The following is a 20,077-nucleotide window of genomic DNA, read 5'->3' on the forward strand; positions in this document are numbered from 1 at the left end:
GCTTTACCAATCACTACTGCACAATAGCATATAAGTTGCATGGGTAGGGTAGAGGTGGAGGAGTCTGAATGAATGTTACCTTGTTCGAGCATCCATTTTTTGGACAGTGGCTTTTGAAGGTCACTGCAGCCACTTGATATAACCAAATCCTTTCAAATTTTATACATGTAGGTTATAGTCATTAAGTCTTCATAATAGTGTCATAAATGATCGGCTCTCAGTGCTCTTCTGAAAACTCATGGTGGTCGATAATACCTGAGCTGCTGTATTTTTGAATGCATTTTATTACAAAAGTACTATTGTGTAGATCGACAATTTTCTAAAATTAGGTCACATATATATCCATCCATACATGCTTTTAAGCATGAAAGCTGTTGAAGTTTAGATAGGGTCTGCAATGCAAAAAATCGATATCCTACTATTGTCATGATGTGTTAGGCTAAGTGTATCTTGAATAACACCAGTGTGGCAGCCAAATTTATTACTTTCTTCTGGTAGTAAACAATACAAATGTCTTAAAATTATGTGATTTTCATTGCAGCAGTTCGTAGGGTTCTTCGTTTACCAACATATTCACTCTCAACATTGTTCAAGTAGTCTATCATCAAAACAAAGTAGCGGTGGTTTGATTTATTAGTCAGTTTCTGGTGGCAGCATGATCTGTCCTCCTTTTGGCAACAAACAAAATGTTTCTTCCTCTGGAGCACAGGACAAGCAGAGCAGCAACTGTGCCATGGGTCAGCAATTACCAGTACTATAGGTTAAAGAAGTATCTGCATGTGAAGCCATCTGGCTGACCCATCTAATTTATATGCTGAAATTCGGCCCAAACAGCACGATTTTTGCAAACAACTACCAAAATTATTGATAAATCAGTAAAACAGTCTCCAACAGCAAGGATACGAAACTAATAAATACCTAACAATATGGCTATCTCGCCCAGTAAACATATAGAACAATCCAATACATGAAATAAGCACTCACGTGATTGAAATTCAAATCGCAGAAATACCCATGAAATCACTTTCATTTCTGAAAAGGAACCTTGAAGTGCACTCTTTTTGTAAACATTTCTGTTAACTGTTCACTCAGGTGTAATCTGGTCTAGTGCAGGTGTGTCTTATACTGTGATGGCATCATACAGTAGAGGGAGTCTTAGACTACTGGGGTAATCAAGATTTAAGATTTAAATTAGATACTGGGCAGTCAGCTGAACTGGTTTTCCCAGGAGGTGAAAAACCCCAATAGGTACAATCACATGCGTGCATTCTATTGAACTAACAATTGCAATAATTAAGATTAAGTATGTAAGTAAATTTGATTATATCTCCTGATTCAATCATATTGATTGGTAAATTGCTCCAAACTTTAATTGTTCTAGGATAGAAACTGTACTTATAAGTATTAAGGGTGGCTTGTGGCAGGATTAAGTGATTCAGGTGGTGTTGCCTTGTGTGAACTTGGGAATGTGAAGGAATAGAGATAAGTAGTGAGTTATTAATTATTTATTTATGTTAGCCTTGATGATTGATGACGCTGTTGCAACGTGGGTATGTTAAGAGTGGATAATAATGATGTAACACTGATAGTTATAGAATATTCAGATAAAATCCATTGTGCAGCTCTTCTTTGTACTTTCTCCAACTTGTATGTGTCATTATTATAATTATGGATCCCAGACTGCGGTATACTCCATGATGGGTCTAACTAGTGTTATATATGCTGTTCTTTTAGTATCAGGTGGACAGTTGTACAGATTTCGTTTTATAAAACTTAATGCTTTGGTTGATTTATTTCTTGAGATGCAGAAACCTAATGCATACAACTTGTTGTCATTTGATTTTTCAAGCAATTTTTAAGGTCATTGAATAGATTATGGTTATATTTTCTGCAATTTGAATTTCAATCATGTGAGTTAAAAGAAACAACATCAATACAGATGAAATGTTAAAATTAATACATAAAATTCCTCAGTCACATGCAACCACAAAGACCTAAATCCAAGTAGGCATGGTAAAGATAAATACAAAACAGAGAATAAATAAAGTTTAATTAGTCCAAGTAGGGATGCTCCGAGCAAAAAATATTCTCTGGGATGTGGTGATAGCAATTGCTGCTGCTCTATCAAGTGTAGCTTTTGAATGGGAAAAACCTTTATTTAAAATTTGCTTCATTGCTGTAATGGTCTCCTAAGGTAGTAGCCAAGGCAACCATGTGTAGTACTGACTCATGAAGCCCAAGCGATCAAGCTCAGCAACTATTTGTTGGTATTCAGGTTTATTTGCTTACGCTGGCATGCAGCAGAAAGATCAGCACAAAAATCAAATGGGCAAGTGAGCTCCAGTAATGACACAGTTTTCAGTTCTTCATTGCATACAACAATATCAGGCCAGTAAGGGCATACTAGTAGTGCAGGTGGAATTGTGGCAGGAGGTGAGTCCGATGTACGTTTGCCATCCAAATCAGCAAATATTTCAACATTGTATAGACAACTTTGCAGTTCAAACAACAGGCATGACAACACAACATCATGATGATAATTATACCTCCCTTGTTGTACAGCCACAGGACAACCATTTAACACATGATGGAAAGTAGGATGAGGAGACTGACACAGTGAACAGGTTGCTCCAGTTTGTATGTGCCAGCGACGTAAATTTAATCCCATCCAAAACAGCTTGTAGCTGTAAAAAAGTGCTCGTCCAAGTAAAGCAGAGTTAACTGCGACAAAAAGTAATGATATCATAATGTGGCCATGTGCAAGATGTGCAAGTTGTGAAATTAATATTAGCTAATCGAAAAATACAATATTATTTGTTAAAGTGTTAATGAGAACTATGTGGTGTTGCTAGTTTTTAAGTGTGTGAGCATCTTCATAATTACAACACAATTTTGATTATCAATAAAGCAATTCGTATAGATTCTCTGATAGCAATAAATAGTTTGGTGCTTTTCCTGTATACGACAATGCTATGAACAAAAGGAAAGGTGGCCAAACTCAAACTATTCATTGCTATCAGAGAATCTATACACATTGCTTCATTGAGAATCAAATTTGTGTGGCATTTATGAAGATGCTCACACACTTATAAACTAGCAACATCACGTAGTTCTCATTAACATTTAAAAAATAATATTGCATTATCTGATTAGCTAATATTACTTTTACAACTTGCACATCTCGCACATGGCTGCATTATGATATCATAACTTTTTGTTACAGTTAACTCTGCTTTACTTGAATACACACTTTTTTACAGCTACAAGCTGTTTTGGATGGGATTTCAATACTTTTTGTTAGAGTAAGCATACACTATTGAAAAAAGTAGATGAGTTTACATGGTTTTGACAGAAACCCCAGATTACAGTGACAGAATATTAACCCTTAAACCCGCAGCTATTTTACAAAACGCAAGCACTGAAATGTATAATCCTGTAAACTGGATCGCATGCATGCCTCGTAAAACTAACTCTATAAAACAAAAACTGTTAAAGCTATCAAAAATGACAAACACCATCTTACTCTCCATTAAATCATGGTTTGAATGGTCCCATACTTTGTTGCATCCATCTAACACAGAGATACTTGCTTCACTTTGAAAGAGTAAAAGAACTATCTTTCTGTCTTCTTTCTTCACATAATGATGTACAAAGGGCCAAAACTCGGCTGTACTTCGTCATATCAACTTTTGCTTATTATTATTAATTAGCAAAGGGGCAACATGCTAATGCTTGGTGTCATGTTACTCCTGACGTGATGGAGATTCAGTTGATATAATATCACGTGATAACGTCACTGTCACACAAGCACAGCGGCGATACGAATATGGAAGGACTGAAAATGATTCAGCACATCATAGTGGGTGAGTTCCTTGTTTGTATGTTGAAAGTGTATATACTGGCAGATAGCTTCCTTTTTGCCAATTAATAAAGTCTGTTTTTCAAAGTGATCAGATAAACACTTCATAAGATATGCTTGTTTGCAACCGCCTATGTAGATTGGCAAAAGTATTGCGTGTTTTCAATTCATTTTTTATCAAATTCAGTTTTCTGGATTATGCGGGTTTATGGGTTAAAATACAACTGTAATTTTAGTGGCATGCAACTGCAGTCAACTAACACCCATTTTAACTAGTAAACCCTTAGTAACGCTTTGCCTTTCATCTTGTATTGCATTAAAACGATTAAGATACTCTAATAGAGCAGTCACGATACAGCTCTAACACAGCAATAAAAGTTACAGCATATGTGACTGAATTTGACAAAATGAGGCTTCCACACACATCCACTTCTACAACTTTGAAGCACCATAACTCATTGTAGGAGTATGCCATTAGTTTCAAATTTTGACCTGGTATTTTACCATGCTATGGAAGAATTGTGTGAAAATTTAAGTCAATAGTTTGTTGATTAGTCATGTTACAGTTAGTTAAAGCCAGAGATTAGATGTGTGTGGAAGCCTTATTTTGTAAAATTTGGTCGCATATATTTACAACTTCTGCCTAACATTGTTTAAATTACTAGCTACTTACAGGTTTTACAATAATAAAAATAAAGCACTTGTAGAAACGTGACTGTTCTATTAGAGAGATTGACTACTCTATTAGAGTATCTTGATCATTGGCTATTTCAAGCGGAGAAGCCATGCCCCTGCCAATATTAGTACAAGCTCTTGTGAAATGAAATAAAAATAGTAGAGAAATGGCAAGTATGTACAGGGACAATAGAGGGACACGTAATTAATTCTGTTGAGTGCTGTAAATAAACACCTTTAAAATTTATATTACTAATAAATAAGTGCACCAAAATAGGCTGCAATCTTTGCGAGACTCTTAATGTCTTAAGGCTGTTGTCTCATTGCCTGAAGGTTGTGTTTTCACGTTAAAGGGATTTAGTGCCACTAAGAGATAATTGGTTAGTCTAACTATACATGTATTTGTGTTGTAAAACTTAATTATAAGAGGCAATTAACTACTTTAGACCAGAGTGAAAAATTTATTGCTATATTTGGAGGTTGTAGCATATGTATATCTTAGTTTCTTAATAAATAATCATTCATGATTACTAATTACTAATAGTACAGTGAAAACTGGTCATGATTCAGGTACAGATAAAACTTTCTGACCTAGCTTATTAAGGATGTGGCTGAATTTGTGGCAAGGTTTTGCAGCCTTTAAGCAATTGGTAAGGAGTACACTGTTCTATCTCGCTATAGAGATGGATTTAGTGTGTGACAGCACATGAGACAGTGAGTGCTGGCAGCAAAGGGGTAGCCAATCTGTTAGAGTACCAAAGGCACTGCTTCAGACATAGGCAGTTGGCTGTCAGCCCAAAGTGTAAAAATTTTAATTTTTAGTCCTTACAAGGCCACTCCAAATAAATTCTCTGTTTCCCATCCGGGACTCAGGCATATCTGCATGTGGGCGGGTGGTCAATTTCCATTATTTCAGTATAGTATTGGAAGCTTTTTAAGCCATTATTAGCCTGCATGGCAATTGACAAAACTATAACATGCTTAAGCTTGTTCTTATCTTGTTAAGTTGCAAAATAGCAGAAACGTGAAATCTGTGCCGACGTGATAGTACTGCTAGCACATGTACATGAGCTGACACCGTTTCAAGATAACGTTTACTGAATCTGTCAGTATGCAAGAATAACAAGAAAATAATGGAAGAATATGGAATAATAGAATAATTTAGAGCTGACAGTAACCAGATGTGGGCGGCAGAAGGGAAACAGAGTTTATTTGGAGTGGCCTAAGCTCCCCAAAGTGATGAAATAATTATCCATAGGATATTATATTTTTTCAAAGTATCCGTTGCTGTTCTACTATATAGTTGCCAAGCATAAGACAGACATAACACAGTATTCCAATGGTTTAGTGGTGACCACAACACTGCTGTGGTAAGACTTCAGACTACCAGAAGCCCTGGAATTCCTTCAACGCATGAAATACCAAATATCTAATGCCCAGTGTTGGGCAAGTTACTTTGTAAAAGTAACTAGTTACATATTACATATTACTTGCAACTGAACTATTTAGTTACAGTTACATATTACCCATAAAATAAAGTAACTGTAATAATATTACATATTATATTACTTTGTGTCCACAGCCTTAGGCTGTCACGTGTGAAACTACCACCTTATCACGTGACATGATTGCGTTGTTAGACAATATGCAAATCTTGGTTATAAGTAAGAAGCTGGTGAATAAGCTTCATTCAGTAGGCCTTGTTACTTCATTGTGGCTAAGCGTTATTAACGAGACTAGTAACTTCATTACTTATAGTAATAATATTACATAATATTAGACTCGTTACAGTAACTATATTACTTATGTAACGCGTTACATTTGTAAGTTAAGTAACTTGTGTTATATTACCTGTTTTTATAGCGTATTTCGTTATATTACTTTGTTACCACAAAAGCAATAATATTACGTAACGCATTACTTATGTAACGCGTTACTCCCAACACTGCTAATGCCTGGCTTTTTTCATCCACAGTGGACCTGTCATGGTGGCCACTTGAACAGAAGGCTGCCTCTCTAAGAAGGCCAACTTTTAAATTCTCCTGTAAGACATTTATATGGTTAAATCAGTGCCTTGCTAAAGCAGGTGCCTGCTTATTATAAACCTAGAAAATTTGGCCCAAAAGTCACCATTTTACTGCACCTACAGTACTTATCTGTTTTACTCAGGTATGGTACTGCTCAAGTACAACATCACACTCACTCATACATGCAAGTTTACTTGAGATTTTAAAAATCACTAATTTAGGGTTGTGGCAATTGTTTTGGCTGAGGGAAACAGCTGCCGCACAACCTTGAAAGTGAAACAGTTGCCATGACCCTTAATTATCAATCTTTAAAGTCTTAAGCAAATTGTGCATGCAAGCGAATGCGATGTTGCGCTGCAGCAGTGCCATATATATGGTAGTCATATCAGATACTGCCTAGCAGTGACACATCATGAGTATTTAAGTCACAGTGCATTACTTTATCATCCATCAAAATACATTCCTGAATGTGTCATTTTGTGCACAGAGCAATCTGTCACAAGGTTGGACATAAAGCGACCTGAGTAAAGTTTCAGTGTATTGTTACCCATTAATATTGTTCACCATTGTTAACAGTACATACGGTGAAACCTCATTTAGTGGCCACCTCTTTAATAAACCACCTTGTTATATTGTCCACCTATAGTAGGTCCCAAACATAGCTAAACAGTACTTTATGACCTCATTAATAAGGCCACCTTGTTATTAAGGCCAAATATTTTGGAGCATATAAATTCTCAATTTGGAATTGGCTTTTCGAGAGAGGTTGTCTTTCTATGCTGGTGGCCATTAAGACAGGTTGTACTGATGGAGTGCACATACTAGAGATACAACAATATCCTCCACTTAGTGTTGTTTGATAGTGATGCAATGGAGATTATGTATTGTTGTATTTAAATACTATACTATTATATTGCCACTCTAGTACATATTTGTAACAGGAATGTTTGTTAACTGATTAGACATACTGGGGCCACACCCACTCATCTGGATTCTACAAATGGAGTCATACCAACTTGGTGTCATTGCATTTACTTATTACTCCCATTGTGTTTGGGTGAATATACATGCCGTTGTGTGAGCCTTGCTAACTTGGTGAGCCATTGGAGAAAAGATTTTCATAGCAGTTATATCATAGTCATTATTGTACAATTATTAAATTGTGACTGGGCCTGCAATAATAGGGCATGTGGGCACATGATTATTGCCTACTTTTGCAAACCTCCATCGTACATAACTTTTAGTACCATTATGCTATGGCAATGCAATTTTCACTTCTTAGTAAGCATTTAATTGACGTTATGATGCAAGTTATAGAATGCAAATATTCAGTTCCAATACTGAGATATGACCTATAGAGTGACTGGGTGTAATTTGTGTCCACATGCCCTATTTTCGCAGGCCTGGTCACAATTATTGTTGTGAAAACTGTTTGGTATTCATGTGTCCTCTGTATGTTGTAAATACATGTGTAATTTTGTGTGGGGGAGCTATAAAATGCATGGTGACAATTGTAAATTATCAGGAGGTTTTACACACTTCCTTTTAGGCTAGCTACTTGTGCTAATTACTCACAATGGTGTTAACAACTGGTAACCGCAGTTGTGTTCTGTGTCATTCTTGAAGCCGCGCCCTTAGAGAGCAAATTACACTGGGTTGACTAAATTCAAATTTCAAACTGAACGATGGCTTGCAGCCATAGGTGGCGGAAAGGAGGTGGCTAGGGGGCTGAAGCTCCCCCCTCAGTCTGCTGAGGGGGCTTAGCCACCCTCAGAATGATGTCACGCAAAATTATCCTTGGAGTGGGGCTGAAAACCGTGATCAAGATCAAGATACTCTAATAGAGCAGTCAGTCTAATAAAGCAGTCACAGTATTAGAGCAGTGTGTAGTGAGCTATGTAAGGATTTTTGTGTAGTTTATCAGTATAAATTCGTAGCTGGTGAGATGGGCAGCTACTGTCAGCTGGTTGTGACATTTTTTTGGTCTCACCTTATCAAACCAGAGACAATATAGTTCCTCATTTCCATATGTCTGGGTCATTCCTCATATCAACTACTTTCTCCACCCTTGTTTGCAGCACACTTCTTTATGGCTATATGCACTGATTAACTACACACAGCCCAGTTCATTAATAATCAGTGACTGCAGTTGTGTTCTGCGTCATTCTTCAAATTCCGAGTTAAATTCTTACATAAAGCAAATTACGTGGGGGTGACTAAATTCAAATTTCAAACTAGCCATTCTCAAAAATGTATGTTTCAATATCAATGAAACTTTTAGAACAGTTTAAGACACATTGCCCTACATGCCAAACGATTGAGAGAGTACTGAAGCGATAGCAGGGCAATCAATGTTCGGAATGCACAAATGAACGCAAGGCATACACCCAGTGGCATATCTACAGCAGGGATTTGTAGGGCCTAGGCCCTGCTAAACTTGGCTAGTACCCTACCAAACAGAAGACTATGAAACCCACAATCACCAGCTTTTCATGGATCACTGCATTATCTAGCATGTAAAACTTATTCAATACTAAATTACTCATCAAATTGTTAGTATTGGGCTGTCACGAAGTCAATAAGTATGATGATTCTAATTAATGCCCACCAACTAAACACATTAAATTAATTAGTTGTTGGTGACATTGATAAGGACGTGTCTTCCTAGTGTTCTTTTAATTTGTAATGATCATATGTGACTGGGCCTGTGAAAATAGGGCATGTGGGCAAATGATTTTTGCCTACTTTTTCAAATTTCCTTGACTCATAACTTTCTATACCACAATGCTATGGCAATGAAACTTTAAGCATTTAGTAAACATTTAATTGGTTGTATGATGCAAGTTACTGAATGCAAATATTCTGTTCCAGTATTGAGATATGACCTTTAGTGTGACAGGGTGTAGTTTGAGCCCACATGCCCTGTTTTTGCAGGCCCAGTCGCATATTTTAGATCCTTGTAACGTTTCATCATGTATATTAAGGTGTATAGTGTTGTCTTGTTTATGTAGTTAGGCTAGCTATCTAACTGATTCATCCAAATTGGAAGGGTAGCACCAAAAGTCTAGTTCTACAAGAGGGTGCTTTCCTAATGTTGTTCGGGTTACTGTAGAAGTTGAACAGGTTAAATACATAAATAATCTATTTCATAAAAATCTAAAGCATGTTTATTTGCAGCTCAGGTGCCATTTTGCAGTTGTTGACATTTCTGGGTGGGGGATGTCCCTGCCTTCAGCAGCATACGCTGAGGCCCTAGCTGTGTCCTACCAATAGGGAATGTATATATATATGCCACTGCATACACCTGTGGTTGCATCTAACCGAACACGATAAAGTAAAGAGAAAAAAAGAAAAGAAACCTCCCCTTTGATGTAGGCAATCTCGATCTTGAAACAGTTGGCATGGATTTGCTTCACTGCTTGCGTGGTAGTTACTAGTGACACGATGAGTTCAACTCTAGAGTTTCGGAGGGATAGCGTCATGTATTATCTGCGGCACGCATTTCTGCTCTACTGGCCACGCAACTCACTACCATGAGTCTTGATGGAGTGGGAAGGGTATCTGAAGAAGCTCACAACACATCGAATAAGAGCTGGCTTGGATGGAATCCTAACAGAAATCAGTTCCACAATTTGAAATTCGGTTTCCATAGTAGCACTGTTTTCAAATTTAAACTGTACTAAGAGAGTGTCCAACTTCTCTTAGAGAGTGTCCAACTTCTCTTAGCAAAGTGCTGTTTCTCTACAAATAGCAAGGTGTTTGCTAGCAGTATAGAGCTTGAGAGCAGTAAGAATAGTATCTAGTTGTGCTGTGTCTTATGCTTAGGCCACTCCAAATAAATTCTCTGTTTCCCGTCCACTGCCTGTATCTATTTACTGTCAGCTCTAAATATTCATTATTCCGTATTATTCCAGTTATTGTTGCATACTGACAGGCTCACTTAAAATCATGTGTCAGCAGTGCTATAAAGTTGACACAAACTTCACGTTTGTGTTATTTTTGCAACTTAAAAAGGAAGGGATAAGCTTAAGCTTGCTTTTATGTAGTTTTTTATGGTTGTGCCAAGCAAATAATAGCTTGAAAAGCTGCAATCGTATAATGAAATAATGGAAATGGACCACCCACCCGCATGCAAATATGCTTGAGTCTAGGACAGGAAACAGAGAATTTATTTGGAGTAGCCTTATTTCATACATTGGATTGCTCTATACATTTACTGGGCGAGATAGCCATATTGTTAGCTTTGTATTTATTACTTGTGCACAGAACCTCATAAATGAGTGTGTGTGTGTGCATGTACAAATTGTTTAGTTTTTCAGTAAATTTATCTAGACTAGCAGAGGTAACTACATCAGCTGGCAGAGAATTCCAATCATGGATTGTGGCTGGCAATAATGAGTGTTGAAATGAATTAATTCTTGTTTGCAGTTGTCTAAATTTAAATTCGTGGCCTCTAGTCGGTGTTTCTGAAGGGATCAAAACAGAGTTGAAGTAAACTTCCACTAAATTATGTAGAACATGATCAATCTGGCCGGAATTCTTCTGTCTTGTAGTGAGTTCCATTTCAGTTCCTGAAGCATAGCTGTTACATTTGAATAAGATGAGTAGTGATTAAAAACAAATCTGGCTGCCTTTTGCTGTACCATTTCTAAAGTGTTTATATCAGAGTTTGTATGTGGGGACCAGATAACTGCAGCGTATGTACTTGAATATAGGTCTGACAAATGCTAGATGAGCCTTTGATTTCACAGTAGTGGAACGCTGCTTTAAATTTCTTTGTAAAAAACCATGAACTGAATGTGCCTTGCTTGTAATAATGGAGACATGTTTACTCCAACCGAGATTGTCTGTAATTGTGACACCAAGGTATTTACTAGAGTTAACCTTATTAATAACACTTTGATTTATCAAAATGTGAAATCTAACCATAACTAACAAACAGCTGCCTATTTTATTGGGCTATATCATTAACAGTTGTGTTAGTGCATTAGCCAATCTTTGGCCCACTGAGACAATTTTACCAGATCTTCTTGCAGTTTAAGTACATCTTCATTAGAACTAATATATCTATAAATGATGACATCATCAGCATAAAGTATAATAGTAGAGGATATGTCGCTTGGTAAGTCATTGATATAAAGCAAAAAGAGTATGGGTCCTAACACAGAACCCTGACAAAAACTGTGGTGGCTCCATCCAAAATGACCTTCTGCTGTATATTAGATAAATACTCTTTGATTCAGCTAAATAAGGGACCATTTAGACCATAATGTGAAAGTGTATACAAAAGTCATTGGTGAGACACTTCATCAAAGGCTTTCGAAAAATCCAAAAGTAATAAATCAGTCTGTTTACTGTTATTTAATGCCATAGTAATATCGTCGATGGTCTCTAATAACTGTGTTTCACAGGATCAATTTTTTCTAAAACCATGTTGCTCTTTGCAGATGATGTTATAATGATTCACATGCGGAGATATAGCTGAAGATATAACGTGCTTAAAAACTTTTCAACAGATATATACAGGTCAGGGATTTTGGCCTATAACTTGAAGGGTCAGTGCAAGAGCCTTTCTTGTATATCGATACAACTGTAGCAGTCTTCCTATCAAGAGGCAACTTGCTTTGATGAAGTGATGCATTGAAAATAAGGGTAAGAACTGGAGCAATATGAGTAGATAATTCCTTTTAACAATCATGATGGTACATGTATATCATCAGGGCCAGAAACTTTATGGGGTTCTAATTCAGATAAAAATGTAAGGATTCCTTGTGCTTCAATGTGTAAGGGTAGTATGGTTGGAAAGTTAGGAACCTTAAGCATTGGTAGATGTTCACTGCTGTCATTGTCAATAGTATAAACAGATGTGAATTGTTAATTTAAAACATTAGCCTTTTTTTAAAGACATCCCAAAGGTCTTCGACAGGAGTGTTGATTGTATAAAGCTCTGAAAAGGATTCAGCAAAATGCATAATGTTTTCATTTAACTGGTTAAAATTGGCTCTACTCCACAGAAAATTTTTTATGTTTAGATACAGGTAATGATAGTTTTGATGTAACTCTTATTATTTCTTGATCATTTATACCTGATATGATTTCTAACCGAGTCAAGGCTGGTTTGTTAGTAGCAAATAAGTCTAGTAAATTATTACCTCTAGAAGGAGAATTAACTTGCTGAACAAATCCCCCAGAACAAAGAAGAGAGTTAAGGATTTCGGCTACATAGGAAAAGTGTGATATTACATTATTAACCCAGTCAATATTAGGTAGATTGACATCCCCTGTAATCCATATAATAGCGTTCTTATAAAGTAATGTATAATTCTCCAATAAGTTTACATAAATGTAGCATATAATCAATGTCTCTGTTTGGGAGTCTGTAGACAATTACAATAATAAGCACTTCATCTCTAGAAATGGAAATTTTACAAAATACTACTACTTCACATGTTGTGATCAAAGTTATTCTAGTACATGCCAGAGTTCTGTGACAAGCGAAGACAACACCTCCATACCCATCGGGTGTATCATTACGAAACACTACATAATCTGGAAGAAAAATTCCACTTAAATATACTGAAGGGTTTCGCCAAGTTTCAGTGCCAGCAATAAAGTGAGGAGCTTCATTATGAATTATATTTAAAAAGATTCCTTTTTTGAGCATATACCTCTAAACTTTGGTGAAATTAATTTATAAACAGAGTGGTAATTGTGAATACAAGACATATTAGAAAATTTTGAATCATTAATGCTGATACTATTACTTATGTTACACTGTTGTGGAGTGCGAGAGGGGTGTTGTATCCTTGCGGTTGGAGACTGTTTCACTGATTTGTCAACAATTGTGGCATTTGTTTGCAAACATCACATCATTTTGGCTGAATTTCAGCATATAGATGGCTCAGCCAGATGGCTAACAAGCTTCAATTATAACCATACTCTGCATACTGGTACTTTACCTGGTACTAGTCATTGCTGACCAACGGCACAGTTGCTGCTCTGTTTGTCCTGTGCTCCAGAGGAAGAAACATTTTGCTTGTCGCCAAAAATACGCACAGATCCTGCTGCCACCAGAAACTGAACAATAAAATCAAACCACCGATACTTTGAGTTGATGATAGACTACTTGAACAATGTTGAGAGTGAATATTGTGCATGCAAAGAACCCTACAAACTGCTGCAATGAAAAATCACATGATTTTAAAACATTTGTAAAATGTTCAATCAAAAGAAAGTGACTAACTTGGCTGCCACGCTGGTGTTATTCAAGTTACACTTAGCCTAACACATGACAATAGTTAGGTAGTTGATTGGAGGATATTGATTTTTCATGTTGCAGACCCTAGTTTAGAAACAGAGAAGATGAAGTTATGTTTTACTGCACTGTAAGCCAACACACATAACTTGTGTTTTCTTCTTCGTACAGAATAATATTATATTCTTACTCTCCATGAAAAGGTGAATCCAGTGGTAGATGATTTAATTCATGTCTTCCTTCACTATTTACTTAAGCTATGTAAAATCAAGACACACGGTAGTGTGTTGTGCGGCCCAAGAAGCCGGCGCGCCACACCACAGGTATATTAGAGTAAGCCACCAATGTTTGATCGGCCACGATTTTTCTTTAAGTCTGCAAAAGAAAATTTCTGTGGCCAGATGAATGCAGTATTACCCATTCTCTTGATCTTTGTATCTAGTTATAGCTATATAATAAAACTAGAGCAAATACACATGCAAATGTTATTAAATTGTCATTTGGCCACTTTTTAAATCACACACTACAAAAAAAGCAGCCAAATGACAATTTAATAACAGTTGCAAGTGTATTTGCTAAAGTTTTATTATATAGCTATAGCTATGTAGATACAAAGAGAATGGGTAATACTGCATTCATGAGGCCACAACTTGACATCAGTCTTTGTTCTTACCAGTTGTTTAACAGATTAATCATGGTAATATTTCAATCTACTTGGCCACAACTTGATATCAGTCCTTGTTCTTACCAGTGATGTTGAATAAGCTGTTAGATTGATCCTACTTTGCTTGGCAGCACCCTTTTTTTACAGCCCCAAGGCTGTTTTTGTTTTAGAATATCACACATTTTTGTCACCGTGCAAGACCAAAAAAATCAATGCATAAAGCTAATAGCTAGTTTCATACAAGCCACCTTTGGATATCACAACAGCTTCAACAGTTATTGTGTGTACTACTGCATCATAGCTTGGGACATGAAGTGGCAAAACCAAAGAATGTAGTTTGGTACAAGTAGGCAGGTACCTGTCAGTGTTGCAACCTCAGTAGGGTCAAAGTGTAGCTTTCTGGCACCATTAAAACTATTAGTGAACAGATTGAGTAAAGGCCATTTCCTGGCAGGTGAGAATGTGACCCAAACTTCTTATTACACTGGATTGTCCCTTGAAACGCACAAACAAAGCTGTATTGTGGGCTGCATTAGCTACTTCAGACCCATTATTAAATAACAACTGAACAACAAACACTTACGACAATAGAGTTCTTCCATCTGCAAACAATCCGCCATATTCCTGAACAACCAGTTGTATTTCTAATGCTTTCGTGCGACTAGTGGTAGTGTATTTGTGAAATATTCTCGAGCATTATAGTATAGTGTGTTATTATTGGCTGTTCCAACTGAAGTGACAATCAAAAAAGAGTGGCAGAGATAAAGTGAGCTTTTTTAGCCTTCCTACGATTGTTCATGACAAGGGTGACCAGATGCTAAATGTTACAACTGAGCGGCATTGAGTATGGTTGAAGGATATTTCCCTGAGATGATTTAGTTGGTACTAAGCTTGAAAATGTTGTGGTCTGTGAGAAACATTTTAAGAAAGGTATAATATATGTTACTGTAGCATAGATATAACTAATTTGTACTAAGCCATGCAGTTGTGTTACTACCATGGTGGCTAAACCTGCATATCACATGTGCAAGAATGATGTGGATTAGGCCCCTTCCATAAAGCTTAGTCACAACAAACTGGGGCAAGAGAGAAGTGAAAGTGTGCAAGAGCGGGATCAGAGAGCAGAAAGTAGGAAGAGAAGGAGAGAAGAGGTTGAGTAGGAAAGACAGGATGATGCAATTGCTGAGGAAATTGCTGCTGTGATTGATAATCAAGAGTGGGATGATGGTCTGTGGGATAAAGAAACACAGACTAAACATACTGGTAATCTTGTGATAGATTTTTTTGATGAAGATGATTTTACTAATGACGTTGAAAGAATGAAATATGTGACCGGATCTTGGAAAACCTACCTTTTGGGCACAAGCAAACTTTTTGGGAAAACTCAAATGAAAATTTCAACACTTTTTAAAAAAATACTTTTTTTTGCACATTTGGATAAAGCAACTATTAAACCTTCTTGCTGTGAAGTTTCATACCCATAGCTTCTTTTTCCACGGAGATATGGATGATTATATTAGACCATGTAGTAATTTCACATGCGTGGGATAACAATTAACTTACAAATTGGGTGATTTGTTCAGCTGCTGGTATGGCTAAAACTTAGTCTTAGACAATGATACATTGCATTTAATTGTAGAAAAGTACCAAGAATATTTCATTAAACTATCAGAAAGGTCTTTTAAAGTATTTTAAATAGTAAGAATGGAATTATTTGGTAAACAAAGTGATTTGTCACCATTTGTCACCCTTAATCACTCACAGAACTCAGTACATTATCATAAAAGTTAGTTTGTAATGTACAGGACAGAAAATTGGTCATATCTCAGGAATGCTTGAAGATATTAAGCTGAAATTTTAACACAAGATAGATGAGCACCCGTACCTAATTTAAGCTATAAAGCAGAAAATTGACTAATGTGCCAAAAAGGTAGGTTTTCCAAGATCAGGTCACATATTATACTGGCTTGCCAGATGGAGAACTGCTGGAGGAAGTTTTTAATCTAGTTGTACCATTTCCTGGTACTAAGAGAGAATGGAAATCATTTATTGTGACAATGATGAAGTTAAGACTGAATTTGGGGCTCCAAGATTTGGCATACCGATTATGAGTTCCTTTGAGTACCATGACTTGAAGATACCATGAAATTTTACAAATGTTATACATTCATTTGAAGTTCTTGATAATGTGGCCAGAACATGATAACCATAGGAAAACCATGCCTCTCTGTTTTCGTTCTGTTTACGGAGTTAAAGTTATTGCCATCATAGATTGCTATGAAATAAAAATAGAAAATCCATCAAATATTGTGGCTAAAAGTGCAACTTGGTCACAATATAAGCAATCAAATACAGTGAAGATCCTTCTAGCAACGTCTCCACAAGGAGTAACCACATTTGTAACTGATAGTTATGGTGGCCAAGCATTTGGCCTGTGAAAGTGGAATCCTGAAAAAGCTGTTGCCGGGTGATCTATTACAAGCAGACCGAGGATTTGACATTGCAGAGGAGGTTGGATTGATGCATGCAAGCCTAAAAATTCCTGCTTTTACGAAGGGATGGTTGCAGTTATCCCCTGTTGATGTAGAAAAAACAAGAAAACTTGCTAACCTACGAATCCAGGTATTTGGTGCCACAAGGCAACGCTTTTCAATCTTGTCAAGTGTGCTACCTATTCACTATATTAAAAAGGACCAGTTTAATGATATACCTGTTGTAGACAAAATTGTACAAGTATGTAGTGCATTAAATAATTTATGTCTATCTGTTGTACCCTTTACACAATAGTATGTGTTTTATAGTGTCATAGATGTTAAAAGTTTTTAGTCTTTTTTTAAATTCCTTGCAACATTCGGGGCAATACCGTGTTTTGGTACGAGGGCCTTTCTTAAGGAAAAGACAACTTAGATGAAACCACTCCCCATATGAGCACTCATCATTATCACAGTGTACCATTTCACCTCCTATCTCTTCTTTACAATAGCAGTAGTTGTAGTGAGTGTATCTACCATCTATAGCACTATCAGGCATCACAACACTCACAGCTTAAATCACGATAAATACGGAGAGAACGTAGCACCATCTTAGCAAGCTGCAAATGGGCAAGGACGTACTAATACGGAATTCAGTCCGTCTATGAAGAATTACGTGAACGTAATGCTGCTATGATTAAATACGAAGAGGACGGAACACGTCTTCGCAAGCTGAAAATAGGCAAGGACGTACTAAGACAGAATCAAGTTCGTCTCTGCGCGCCGTTGTAATGCTGTCATAATTTTTACGTTCATCAAGCTGAGAGATTTACGAGACGGATGGATGACGATCGAACAGAAGGGATGGCTCTAGATGGGTTACTGAAACTGGATACTGCACCCCAGTGATTGCACAACTCTAGTCAAGCATACTCAAGTTACTAGTCCCAGCGCCAAAAATTACCCTGGAGGTTTCCCGAGACACAGCACTCGTATCTGCACAAGGTATACCATAGTAGAGGCGGATCTAGGAGCTGGTAGGGGGAGGGACACAAACAGGCTGAGTTGTAGGTGGGTGAGAAAAACCAGATCATCTTGTTAGTTGCTGTATTTATGAAGTAGCAAATAATCACCACTTAGTAGTGTCTCACTGTTGATTTTTGACATTAATTTTTGCAGATGGTTGTGGAGTCTTAAAGCTGTTTGTAAAAGGCTATGAATCTCTAAACACGATAATTTTTTGTTAGAGGCGCTTAGTACGCACGAAGGTGCTGGAGGAAATTTCACAGCTAGTTTGACTTCGGTTTGCTTTGATTCAGGTGAATTTGTAATAAATTCTACTAAAATCTGCATATCGTTTTAGCCTTGACAAAGTTGAGTATTACTCATAAGTATGATTCCTCCAAAAGGTGACGAGGGATGAGGGGGCTTTTGCCCCAAATGCCCCATCCTGGGTCCACCATTGCATAGCTACTTCCCTATGGTTATTGCCTATGTACTCAATGACTTGATCTACTGCCTGTCAAGGAACAATCATCACGAAAATACGTAATAATAAAATAACATCATTATTTCTAAGTCTGGTTCCACTGGTGGCAGTGCATGTAATAAATATCATGAGTACTGTCCTGCAATTATTGCATGCATGGTACAACAACCATGCTCATCACAGAAAAAGGTAGAGGATATCAGCAATTATAAGTCAGGTTAATCCAGCTGCTCATATAATGTGAACCTTGGAAATATAACTTGCTGTACATTGTAAACAAAATGGCACATAAAATGTCCATAATCTATACTTGCTGCACAATAAGATATCAGTACATCCTGAAATTTCACCAAAGCTTTAACAGTCACACAGCCATTCCCAAGGTGTTTATACCTAAGTTACAAATCTCAATCCTTTGATCTTCATTTTCTTCTTTCAATATTTTTACAGCTTTTTAGCGATCTGTAAATACAAATAACACTGTTATTGAGACACAAAATCGGTCATCTTTGTGAGAAGACATGATACACATACAAGACCCAGAATCAGATTGCAAGTATGTATAATGTAACATGAATGATACACCTACAAATCTCAGAAATATATCAAAAGTGTGGTCACACCACACAATGATGCACATACAAGACCCAGAAACTGGTCAACAGTGTGGTAACAACTGACACACATACAAGACCCGGAAAAAGGTCAACCATATGTGGTAACACATCACAATTGACACACATACAAGCCCCGGAAACAGGTCGACAGTGTGTGGTAACAAATCACAATTGACACACATACAAGACTCGGAAACAGGTCAACAGTGTGTGGTAACAAATCACAATTGGCACACATACAAGAACCGGGACAGTGGGTGGAAACACATCGCAATTGACGCACATACAAGACCCGGAAACAGGTTGACAGTTCGTGGTAACAAATCACAATTGGCACACACATACAAGACCCGGAAGCAGATCGACAGTGTGTGGTAACACATCACAATTGACACACATACAAGACCCGGAATCAGGTCGACAGTGTGTGGTAACATCACAATTGACACACATACAAGACCCGGAAGCAGGTCGACAGTGTGTGGTAACACATCACAATTGACATATATACAAGACCCGGAAGCAGGTCGACAGTGTGTGGTAACACATCACAATTGACACACATACAAGACCCGGAATCAGGTCGACAGTGTGTGGTAACATCACAATTGACACATATACAAGACCCGGAAGCAGGTCGACAGTGTGTGGTAACACATCACAATTGACACACATACAAGACCCGGAAGCAGGTCGACAGTGTGTGGTAACAAATCACAATTGATACATATACAAGACCCGGAAGCAGGTCGACAGTGTGTGGTAACACATCACAATTGACACACATACAAGACCCGGAAACAGGTCGACAGTGTGTGGTAACACATCACAGTTGACACACATACAAGACCCGGAAGCAGGTCGACAGTGTGTGGTAACATCACAATTGACACACACACAAGACTCGGAAGCAGGTCGACAGTGTGTGGTAACATCACAATTGACACACATACAAGACCCAGAAACAGGTCAACAGTGTCCGTTAACAAATCACAATTGACACACATACAGACCTTCAGT

The 20,077-nt window shown here is 37.3% G+C and overlaps 1 protein-coding gene across 3 annotated transcripts in view; it reads right to left on the minus strand.

Annotated features, from left to right (window-relative positions):
* The window catches only part of LOC136258576 (uncharacterized), a 291,117-nt gene that overhangs the window by 76,008 nt on the left and 195,032 nt on the right, over positions 1-20,077 (minus strand). The gene's annotated exons all lie outside the window — the stretch shown is intronic.

The sequence above is a fragment of the Dysidea avara genome, chromosome 6 (assembly GCF_963678975.1).
Source record: "Dysidea avara chromosome 6, odDysAvar1.4, whole genome shotgun sequence".
NCBI lineage: Eukaryota > Metazoa > Porifera > Demospongiae > Dictyoceratida > Dysideidae > Dysidea > Dysidea avara.